Genomic DNA, 11,284 nt, shown 5'->3' with positions numbered 1-11,284 from the left:
TACAACTTAAACAACCATTGTTTAAAACTTACTAGTAAAAGTGCCCGTGCGTTGCACCGGATTGCATTTTTTATTTTTGGATTATGATTTTTGCATTTGAAAAGTCTCGCCTCATTTCCTCCGTTGACATCTACTTCAACTCTGCATCGCCATCGAAGTGCAAATAGAGATGCAAACATAGGAAGTTTCAACAGATCGAGTGAAACTCCACACAGATTGGTCTCGAAGAACAATTTATAAGTACACCAAGTTAAGAACAACATCCACAGGGTTCCGTTAATAGCATGAGACAGTCGAACATGTGCAATTTTTTTACAATATCTTCCTAATTTATTGAAGAACTTTACGAACTAACCATATTAGTCTGCTGCCAAGAATAGCACATTAAATGCAAGTGACGATGGTTGTAGTTGCATAGTAAAAACCATAAAACCTATGTTTGAACAATACCCTCAGTCCAAGTACATATGACATATAGTTACTCATTTCTTAAAGTGAACTAAAATAATAATGTATGTATCTTTCGAATCAGAACTAAAGTTTAGCAAACACCAAAACTTAAATTATTACGTGCGTTTTCATGTTTCGAGACATAGAATATTTTTGAATTAGCCCTATCCTTTCAAGAAACATATGGACTCACACGTGAAAAAGCAGATATGTAAAAGCATGAAGCATGTGAACACCTATCTTCAGCAGGGTGTGTCCTAAAGCACTAAACAAACCATTATATACTAATACCTATAAGAACTCCCCATGCGAAAGAGAATAAAAGGTACATCAAAACACTTTCCTCACTGTCAATTACTGGCAGTAGCTCCGAAGAATTGCTACTGCCAGCCTTGAAGCAAAATTACATCTACATCGATAGCAAAATGAAAGTTAAGCCGTACACAAAGGTAGAAATTGATTGGCACAAAGCTTAAAAGTGATTTTTTTAAAAAGTAATAGCAATTTCAATGGTCTTAATTTTAGGAATATGTTATCTGCTTTCTTTCATAAAATTTAACATCCACAGACCACAAGATGACCTGCATGATTATAGTATTTAAATATATTCAATAAAGACAATATCAATTTTTACAGAAAACCTGACTAAATATTTTTTTAAACCCATGTGGTTGTATAAAAAGATCGCACCCATGAATCCAAACAGACACCATCCACAGACCACAAGATTTTTTTTAGAAAAGAAGGATATACCCCCGGCCTCTGCATCTGGACGATGCATGCAACCATATTATTAATTATTCACAAAGACCATACAAGGTGATACATCAATAAGTCTGAAGCCACCATCTTCGCAACACCGTTGCTATTCTTATCCCCTTGATGAAGGTATGCCAAATGTCCGGGCCTAATACCAAACAGACATTGCATCAAAGCCTAACATCTAAAGCCAGGTTTCTCATCCAAGACACTATCTGAATTGGGTCCCACAGCGACATACCACAAGATGACATGCATGATTATGGAATTTAAATATATTCAATAAAGATAATTATCAAATTTTACAAAAAAACATGACTGGATTTTTTTCTAAACCCATGCGGCTGTATAAAAAGATCGCACCCACCAATCTAAAACAGACACACCCGATATAAACCAAATGACTGAAAGAGGTATCTTGGACAATGCCTTTATTTTCTTCTGAGAGGAACGCCCATTACTTGACCAAATTGGTTATTCGGTAAAAATGAAACAAGAGACACGCATGACGCTCCCTCTTTCACTTCAAAAAAGAAGTTCTTCTCATCCCTTTTGTCTATTTTTTTTTTCTTCTTATCCCTTCCCACCGCTCCCCCATTCCATGGTGGCCGCCCCTCACTTTCATTTCCATTCCTTGTGGATGTAAGCATAAGGCTGGTCATAGTGGGGAGTAACTTAGACTAGTAACATACATATGTTACTAGTCTATGTTACTATCTTCATAGTGGGTAGTGTCATAGGTGTGGTAACATAGTTGCCTTCATTTATTATTTTGTAGACTCATTATGCATTGGAAACCGCTATGTGATGGTAACATATATTATGTTACTCTATTTGTCTCTCTCCTCATTAACTACTTGCCACATCACCATTATTGCTTATGTGGCATCTATGTTACTACCTATGTTACTCCCACTATGACCAGCCTAATTGGTTTGCTGCCAAAATTGGCATATGCCAATGTTTAACATTGTGCCAAATATTGGCAATTACTTAATTACCTCATCAGGCCGCCTTTCCTTTCGTCCCCGCCGCCGGCGCGAGGCCTCAACTGCTCTCCCCACTGCTTCCTCTCCCCGGCACGCAGTCGCACGCCGCATCCTCTCCCGCCACATCGTCGCCCAGCGCATCCTCTCCCCCTCCCCACGGCCTTGCGCCGCCGCCTCCTCTCCCCACCATAACCTCGCCTTGCCGCTAACACCGTCGGCCTTCCCTAGATCGACTCTGCCGTCGCCGTACACATGTCCCAGCGCAGATCCAGATGCGAGCTAGAGGAGCGTGCTGGACACGATGCGGGAGCAGGCATCTCGGAGCGGCCCGAGGTTCAGTGCGTCTCGTGCCCCTGTGATAGTCGGCCTCGTGCTTGGCTCCCACATTCAATCCGGGAAGGCGCTCGCAGCTCGCTTACGTGCTCGACTACTCCAGTTACTTGATGGATTCAGGTATTGACAACTGTGAACTCGAGTTTACCACACAGTATATCATTGTTGGATGGTGAACACACAGTGGTACTTTTGTTGATATTAATTTAGGATCCTTGCTCTTAATAGGCTACTATAAGAAATGGCAACTTGGGGCATGACTTGCAAGAAAGGGATTCTATGACAGAATGACATTGCTTCATGGTAGAGTTTCTGCATCTGGAGATCAAGTTTTATCTTGGTGTCTCATGTCAGTGACATTTGTGTGTGTGCGCGCGCGCGCGCGGAAAAATTTGAGTGCGTGCGTGCGCGCGCGCGGGGGAAATTTTGAGAGTCTCATGAGAGAGCACACACTCGAAAATATATTTAGATTGAATTTGACTCTTTTTTAGTGATGTTGGATTTGGCTAAAAAGGATGGGAGAACATCTCTAATAGATTTTGCCACTGATCCATGAGAAAAGGACAGCATAATGATTTGGCGGGGATCCTCAATATTTTGGTCAAAAAGGACAGCATAATGAAGTTAGCATTAGAGTCATTTTAGAATCGGAGAGAAAAAAATAGAATTTGGGTGATCCTGTTTTTGTTTTTCTACTGTCTAATCTTGGAGTAAGCTTCACTTGGGAGCAGTTAATCTCACGCAGAAACATATAATTGCAGTCGAAATTCTTTGAGGATTGCATAGTAGAAATTTTGGTACAGCTTGTACAGCCATAATTGGTCGTTTATATTTCAGGTTTCGGGGTATGTAGAGAATGTGATGTTTAGAAAAATCTGGGCAACAGCAGCATTTCCAAGGTGACAAATATGTTCTTATTTTGGCTTGTAAGTCTCTTTCTGCCCTTAGTTACACATTTTGGTGCTAAATTTGTATATATACTTAGAATTATTTCTATAGAAAAACCATGAATGAGTTAGTGGACACATAATTTGTTCGCTCAGGACATTATACATGAGAAATATACCATAAATGATTTGTATATACACAAATGAGTTAGTCTCCTCCAAGACGATCAAGTTCTGAATTCCAACTGTGAAGTTGTCACTTGGCTTTAATGTTCCTGTAGAATCCAAGTAATATATTTAAGGTTAGAAAAGAAGCAATGCAATGTGAAATATAAATATACTTTAAGTTTTTCTTAAATGATGATCCTACCAAGTAGAAACTGAAATTTTGAACAAGAAATTAAAAGGTTGCATTACCTATTTGGTTAATACTTCCGTGTATACAATATTTTTCGTATATGTCTCGCTTGTAGTGCTCTTCCTATTCTTCTCCCCCTTTGTGTATGTGTCGCATGTAGTGGTATTTTTATTCTTCTGCTTGTTCTCACCATGTGTACCTGTTAGAACCTTTATGTTTGATGTCGCAGTTGCTCTAGAAAGCGCGACATATAACTGACCATGTGAAGAAACCGGTTCAGGCAGGTAGATGCCGACATTTGGTATTGTCTGTCCTTGTGATTTGTTTATTGTCATTGCAAAACTGAGCCTGATTGGGAACTGTTTCCTCTTGAAACTGAACGGGAACATGTCATCGTCAGAGGGACATAATGGTATCCGAGGCAGGAAAACTCGCATTCCAGAGTGCTGTCCCACCACAATCTCTGCGTCAATTGCATTTTTTTGAAATCCACGCACGACCAACCTCGTACCGTTGCAGAGTCCATTAGCAGGGTCGATGTTCCTGAGTAGTATGATTGGGCAATTTATTTTGAGCTTCAACATATGTGGAGGCAGTCCATTTGGGGTTAGGGTGTTTAAGTATTCTGGTGGATAGTAGTTATGTGGGTCGTCTTCTACGGAATCAAAGCTGTGGTACACCATCTCCTCCCCCTGGAAGCGATCAATCATTTTTAAGTTGATTTTGTCCACGCAGTCGTTCCTTGTGGATAAAATTGCTCTTGATGTGATGTACTTTGGATCCTTTATTAGGGAAGCATTGCCTGTTTGGTAGATACTGTCAATGAGTCTATCCAAGCCATTATCATCCGTCTTATTTGCCACACATATACTTCTAGGTAGAAGTATTTCACCATCATCATTTGTCTTCTCAGTTCCATTTCCAATGCGTAGTAGGTATTCTGCGAACCAAGGGTCGTTTTGAGCCCTCATGTTGCGCACAAGCTTCAACTGACGCATGCAATTCCAGAGCTCTGACGTGCGTAGCGATGCATCTACTATCTGGGCCCTTGTTCCCTTTCGGACAACAGGGAGCACTTGTCTAAAATCTCCCCCAAATACGACCGTTTTTCCACCAAAAGGAAGATCTGGTCTGTCCATTATGTCCCTCATGCTTTTGTCTAGCGCCTCCACTGTTTGCCTCTTAGTCATAGATGCTTCATCCCAGATTATTAGTGATGCTGCTTGGAGTAGCTTGGCTGTCCCACTTTGTTTTGTGAAGCTACAAATAGCACCATCATCTATTTTTAGTGGAATTTTGAACCTTGAGTGTGCGGTCCTCCCTCCAGGCATTATGGAAGCAGCAACACCGGAAGTGGCTGTCGCCACTGCAATCTTGCCTTGTCCGCGTACTGTGGCCAAGAGCGCCCTGTAAAGAGAAGTTTTTCCTATGCCTCCCGGCCCATCGACAAAGAATATACCTCCTCTTTGGCAGTCAACTGTGGCTAGGATTTCGTCATAGGCCATCCTTTGCTCGGTATTTAGGTTTTTATGCAACAATGTGTCCTCAGGGTCCACCTCGTGTGGAGGTCTCCTCAATGATTTCCCTAGGCACGCCGTTTGTCATCTCATGCTGTGTGTCGATCTCTGGAAGAGGAAAAGATTCTATATCTTTTCCCATTGAGTGCAACATGTCCCTAAGATTTCTCAGCACCATTTGTTCGACCGTGTGCTTGCATTTGCAGTTTCTGCTGTAGTCCTCTGACATTGCCTCGAGGTGTTTGTTCCATAGACCACGGACGTCGCTGGGCTCGCAAAAACCAGGATTGTCGCGAATAGCCTTCGTAGAGATGATGGCATTCGAAACAACTCTGCTTCTGCCATGCATTCGTCTAATGTGTTGTCTGCCTCAATGAGCCCCCGTTTTTCTGCAGCTTCACGGAAGGTTGGCATTACTTGTCCATTGACTGTTCGTAGGTCTTCGTAGCTGGTGGCGCCTGTCACGTGGTTGAGGAGGACTCGTAGATAGTATCGTTCTCCTTCAGCCGGGTGTGCTGAGACGATCCTGCCAACCTGGAACACAGCGGCTCGCTTCCTCTCTTGCCAAAACTTCTCTTGTCTTTGCCAAGTATAATATTCCGGAAAATCTCTGTATAGTATGCCTCGTGCTTTCTCATGTAAACTGTTTGCTTCAAAGTACGCAGTCAACATTGATCTTTCCGTGCCATCACGGTCGAGAACATTCTTTATTGTTTCTGTGCCATGATATGAAACCATGTGCATATTTGGGAGATGTAGCTGCAGTTGCAAGACTGGTGGGTGCATTTTGCTTAGTTCAAAGCCATATATTCTCCACATTGCTTCCGGAGGAGTCACCCACCGTGCGTCTCTGTACTGTTTAATCTCGTCGATTTCGACTTCATCTACTTTGTCGGTTACAGATACAGATGCTCGATCATGTCCCTTGTAGATGTACTTGAAGAGGTACTTAACAGCTTTAATGCTTGAGCATATCTCAACATTTATGTGGTAGTTGAACATCCTTAACAGATAGGGGTTGTAAGGAACCACCCATCTGTTATCTAGTTTGCAATTTCTTACCGTTTCGGTCCGGCCGTCATTGCGTCTCCTATATACTGGGTATGAGTCCTTGCCTTGAATCGTAGTTTCGTTAAATGGCCTTGGATAATTGTTCTTGCATGACGGACGATTCTTTGTGCACGGGCAAAATTTATTCAATGCGCCGCAAGGACCATGCATCATATGTTTGATTACCATTTTATATAGCTCTGGGTACTTGTGCTTGTTAGGGAGCTCAGCGGAGATGATTCTGTCATACTGTTCTGGACATGTGTACTTGTATTTTCCGGTCATGATGAGCAAAAAGTGAGCATGGGGTAATCCCCTCTTTTGGAACTCTACGACATATGTATATGCCGTAACCTTTCCAAGAATGGCCTTCTCAAATAGTTGCTTCTTCATTTCTTCTAGCTTCGCCCTGAAAACACGAACGACAATGTCTGGGCGATCTTGTGGTGTTTGTCCAAACTCTAGTTCACGTGTGATCTCTTCCCAGTTGGGGTTGCAGGTCATTGTTAGGAATACGTCTGGCTTTCCATATTTTCTAACTAAAGCCATCGCATCCAGATACCGACGAAGCTTATCTCGTGGCCCTCCAATAAATGATGAGGCAAGTACTCTCCGTTTTCCGACTGCATCTCCATTCTGTTCTCCGGCTTGAATGCTGTCTAGAAGGCCTTGGTATAGATCTGCCCTTATTTTCTTTTGATGATGCCACATGTAATCCAGTCTGGAGCTTTCAATCTTGATGTATGTATCTACAACAAACTGCTGGAAAAGCCGTCCGCCATGCAATATTGGGTTGAATATGCTTGGTCATGTATGGAATTTATAGCAGTAGTATTCTTTCATGGTTACCCACAAGCCGTTGACCGAATCTATGCAAAAATTGCAACATAAAAAGTTAGTTGCATAAGTTTGTACTGTACCGTATATGAAAATTGAATTTTGAATATAATAGTATATGAATTTTTTACCTGGGTCCTCGTCATTATTGATATTATCAGCACCAATGTCTTCCTCTTGTGTATTCTTCTTTGGGATTTTCCTATGCCAACCCAGTTCAGCTCTTGGAAAGAATAGAGGATACGACAACGGATCATAGCACCCGTAATATGATCGAATGTGCTCTTTTTCGTTGTTGTTCCCATGTAGTATTACACTCCTGTCATAAGTATCTCTTCTTTCATTTCCTTCAATCCACACTGCAGCTACCTCTGAATTGATTGGTGCGTTGTATGTTCTCTGGTCCAATCTTTGGTCAAGGTTCAAGATGACTCTGTAGTCCTCAAGGTTTTGGGCTTGTCCCAAACTCCTAAACTGTTGAGAGTACGGGTTACCGCGTAGGATGTTGGTTATTATTCCAATCACATGCTTGTCTTGCTCATACATTTCCTCGCGGCAACGACGATATCGATGCTCTAAGCTTGGATCATCGTCGTAGAAGTATAGCTCCAAATGCTTTGGATCTGAGTGACTATTACCAAATGAATGTATGTTGTGATAGATCTGACCATGAGCTCGAAAGGTGTAAATACCAGCTGTTCGCATGTCAGTTGTGTCTCTGTCAAGGTGACAGTATAGAGTAGTAAATGAGAAGTGTCCATTGAAAAATCTTATATTTTGCCGAAAATGTCTTGCATCAGAGTCGTTGCTTGTCCAAAGTCTCATGAGTTCAGGTGGTGTATCTGGATTGGCCAGTCTTATCTGTCCTTTTCTGCAGCATAACCCCTTAGTTTCATACTTGAATTTTTTTGCATGACATAATCTGCAATTTTCTTCCGGTTTGAGCACATGTGTATTTTTTGGTATGTTACTGTAGACAAAATCATATGGATCAGACTTGTGAATTTCTTCGTCTTCTTTGATTTCAATTTCCACTTCTCTGCCCCATTCTAGTATGGTTTGTAGCATAAAATTTTTAGTAAAGGAGAAATATAATGATTCGAATCTATTTAAATTGTATTGGGCATACCTTGACCAGAGAACATGTGTTCGTCCTCGTTTGTATCTTCTTCAAATATGATTTCGTCATTACCTGTGTTGTAATCTTATATATATATATTATATTTCTCTGTACTGCATAACAATATATATGAAATTGATAACCTTACCATGATCCTCATTGTGGATTGATTGTGTTGGTGCGTCTGCTTCTTTGATGGCTGTGTCTTTCTCACACATGACTTTATTATTTGTTGTGTAGAATTTTTTATTTATATAGATATGCATATAGTTTTTGTATTGTATAAAAGTATATCCAATTGATTATCATACCGCGAACATCATTGTAGAATGATTCTATTCGTGCATCTACTTCTTTGATTGTAGGAGACATTGAAGAGGGGATGTCTGGCCATGAAGCCACCTTATTGTGATCGCCATTGTATAATGTCTTTGTTGGGGTATCTGCTTCTTTCATGCTTGGAAACATTGATGAGGGGATGTCTGTCCACAAAATATGGTTAGTTGTACAAACACATGTATATTTACTTTGAATGCTAGTATTGTATCAAATTTAGATTTTTACCGTAAATCATTACTTGTGGTTGATGTAGAGGCTCTGTGTCATTGTTGCCGATTTCCGTCATGGATGCATCTTCTTTTGATGATACTGTAACATTTTTCCTCCGTCTTGTCGTGAATTGTTTGTTACGGCGGTGCAGCAATGTTTGTCTTTCTCCTCGCGTGACATGCTTTCTGTGATTTACAGAAGGGGTAGAAATACTAACTTCTTGTTCAGTTGAGCTATATGCAGGGTTTTGCATCGCAATTGAGTCTTTGTTTGCTGTGCTGCGCTTCAATTCATTTATATGTTCTATTCTAGCTTTCTTTTGTTCTGACTGCATATTTGCATATATCTGCCTATGCTGTGCACATATCTTCTCTTTCTTTTGTTGATAGGTTTCACGGCGTCTTTTGAGTTTTTCCTGCTTTTCTCCATCGGTCATCTGTACATTGAGCTCTGCTCTTTTTTCTTTCTTTTGTTGATAGGCTTCACGGCGTTTTTCGAGTTTTTGCTGCTTTTTTTCATCAGCCATCTGTGCTTCATCGTTCATCTGTGCTTCATCGGTCATCTGTGCATAGAGCTCTGCTTTTTTTTTCTCTTTCTGATGTTGATAGGCTTCGCGGCGTTTTAGTTTTTCCTGTTATTTTTCGTCGGTCATCTCTGCATAGCGCTCTCTTTCTCTCTTCCTTCGTTGCTCCTTAGCATCCATTCTTTGATATTGTCAAAAATGCCTGCCTGCCTGCATGAGAGTTTTGGAAAGTGTAAACAAATATTATTTATTAAAGATGGGAACTTGGTTAGCATGGACATTTGCTGATACAGTATTTACTCTTCAAACAACACTCGTCTTACCAAGTGAAATGAAAACAGAGGATATAAGTTTCTTGTGGGGAATAGACATTTGTGCTGATATAGTATTTACTCTTCAAACAACACTTATCTTACCAAGTGAAATGAAAACAGAGGATACAGCTAAGTCATTCTAGCTGGTAGGATTTATATAATGCTAAGACCTATGAGTATTTCTCTATTTTTCAACTGTTTTTCAACTAAATGGCCCTGGTGCAGCCATTGATACACTATGCATGGGTTCAACTCATGCAACTCGATATGTAACAGGAACTGCTGTTGTATATAATCGATACACACATTGCTATTTTTTATTAGTCCTATTATTATTATTGTTTTTGCCTATTTTCAAAATTAAAATCTATTGGCCTTCTATATGCTAAGCTCATACATGTGGTGCTTCCCAGGGGAACTTTTGATTCTATCTTTTTGCTCAAACGATTGATCTCCAAATCAACTTGATTATGGTTGTGCATAACAAATTAGATACGCGAAAATGCTGACTTCTCATTGATTTGTTCCAGAAGCGTACATTATTCCCTTGTTTGCGTTGATTGTTAAATAAGCTAAAATTACTGCTGATCAACGATGATATGCATCATGATTTTTTTTCTTTTACTGACTTATCAATTTTTAGTGTATGTTCCGAGCCACATCTAAATGGTACATAGATTAACATGTCTATGAGTCTTTGTATATCAGCATATCGACTCGTCACTTGTTGTTTTAAATAATTTGAACAACTTAAATTGTAATATCTCTTTGTATGCACGCACGCATTACCTCTTATATGTACTCACACATTGCTTACACATTTGTATTGATCTTTTCAAAATACAGTAAATACCTCAGGAGGAGCACGGGCAGACGAGTTCCAGCGAAGACAGCGGAGGCGAGATTGGACGCTTGCGGCACGGCAATGTCGAGCCTAAGTCAAGCCAGACTGAAAGTAGATGAGGTTAGTGCCACCAGAACACTTAAATTCTGGTCCAATCATTGCATCTATTTTTTCCTTGTCAATAATGGTGTTTAAATATGATTCAATGTGTCGCTCAAAGTAAACTTTGATATACTACTTGTTTGGATAATCCAAATTGCTGATGATAAATGTAATTTTTTCATTACAGGTACCAGTGTTCATAGACATGTTGAAGGATGTCGTATATGGAAACAGTTAACAAAAATACCTGATGTAAAGCTGACTTGTCAAAGAGCTTAATTGAAACGAAGGTGACAACCTGTGAAACTGGCAGGTTAATTGTAAAGCTGAGCTTAATTGAACCGAAGGTGACGACGCGTGAAACTGGCAAGTTAATTGAACCAAAACCTGGGATTGTGTCACATGAAAAATCACTGGAGATAGGATGTATTTGTAGCACCAACGATCCCCGCCTCTAAGTAGGTTTCGGACTCCTGTAGGAATCTAAATAGGAGTAGGAATAGGAATAGGAATAGGACCAGGATTTGGACTCATGTAAGGAAGCCAGCCAGCGGCGCTGCCTCCGTACGCAGTGGGTCCTTCCTTCATCGATACGGGCCGGCAGCTTCGTTTGTTTGGCAATTTAAAAATAGAGATATGGGCCGGCCGGCCG

At 40.6% G+C, this 11,284-nt stretch overlaps 1 long non-coding RNA gene across 2 annotated transcripts; it reads left to right on the top strand.

Moving 5' to 3' along the window:
* Positions 1-2,237: 2,237 nt before the first annotated feature.
* LOC123188286 (uncharacterized) lies at positions 2,238-11,018 on the top strand. Of its 2 annotated transcripts, XR_006494494.1 has the most exons (6): positions 2,238-2,651; positions 2,760-2,834; positions 3,369-3,457; positions 8,666-8,798; positions 10,533-10,650; positions 10,820-11,018. It is a non-coding gene; the product is annotated as an uncharacterized lncRNA (long non-coding RNA). The 2 variants fall into 2 exon arrangements; XR_006494495.1 differs by lacking the exon at positions 2,760-2,834 and having other exon boundaries at positions 2,242-2,651.
* Positions 11,019-11,284: the final 266 nt, after the last annotated feature.

The sequence above is a fragment of the Triticum aestivum genome, chromosome 2A (assembly GCF_018294505.1).
Source record: "Triticum aestivum cultivar Chinese Spring chromosome 2A, IWGSC CS RefSeq v2.1, whole genome shotgun sequence".
Lineage (NCBI taxonomy): Eukaryota > Viridiplantae > Streptophyta > Magnoliopsida > Poales > Poaceae > Triticum > Triticum aestivum.
Note: the sequence above shows the minus strand (reverse complement) of the source record. Positions and strands in the feature narration are given on the sequence as shown.